We start from the raw sequence: 1,016 nt of genomic DNA on the forward strand, positions 1-1,016 counted from the left end.
TTTTACTTTATTATCTGAAATCAGTTTAATCCCATCCAAATGAAGTGACTGGCTAATCAGCTTCTTTTTAAAGACTCTGGACCAAAGACTAACTTCTGTTTTGTCTGCATTCAGAAGCAGAAAGTTAAGAGTCATCCAGGTCTTTATGTTTTCAGGACATGCCTGTAATCTATGTAATGGGTTAGCTTCATCTGGATTTATGGACAGATAGAGCTGGGTGTCATCAGCATAACAGTGAAAATGAATCCCATATATATTAATGAGAATTGGTCCTAGCACTGATCCCGAGGTTAAGCCCCCGAGTTGATTAGCTGGAGATGAACAAGGACATAGCAGGCGGTTCAGGTGAAGCTGATAAGAGTCTTCCAGATAAAATGTTTGCTTAAGCTTCAGTAACTCTGCAACTAAAATGTGTCCCTTTTATAAACCTTTACCCAAAGCCAAAATACTCTAAGGATTTAATTATAAATGGATGCACTATATGTAACCGGCCTCTGCGTTGTGTAATAATGCACTGTTCAATCACTCCAAATCAGCCAATAAATGGCGTGTTTATACTAAAAAGAGTGAAAAAAAACTGTTCAGCAGCAAATAAAAGCATCCAGCCGACATCAAGCCACCTTCCTCCATTGCAGTAATGAACAGTGTGGGGAAGGAGGAAGTGATGTCACAGGTTATACCCGCAAAAGTAAAACTAAATATTCCCTTGTCCTTTAAAGTAATAATTTCAAGGTAAAACCGAAATTCAATACATTAATAAAGATATAAGAATATATTGAATTTATTTTTTTCTTCATGTTACATATACAGTCAAAATATCTGTAGAAATCTAAACATAAAACATACCCTTTACCTTCATTAACAGAATTATAGCCTATTAAGTCAAGAACCAACTTCTAAAAGCAGTTTTCAGTCGTTTGGAAAAGATAAAGGTGACAAATTTCTTTAATGTACATTGAAGGAACTTATTGGACTCAGATGATCAATATATCTATTCTTTTTCTGGTTTGGGTAAT

This window comes from Cyprinodon variegatus, unplaced genomic scaffold (assembly GCF_000732505.1).
Source record: "Cyprinodon variegatus isolate N-32 unplaced genomic scaffold, C_variegatus-1.0 Scaffold720, whole genome shotgun sequence".
In the NCBI taxonomy this organism is placed as follows: domain Eukaryota; kingdom Metazoa; phylum Chordata; class Actinopteri; order Cyprinodontiformes; family Cyprinodontidae; genus Cyprinodon; species Cyprinodon variegatus.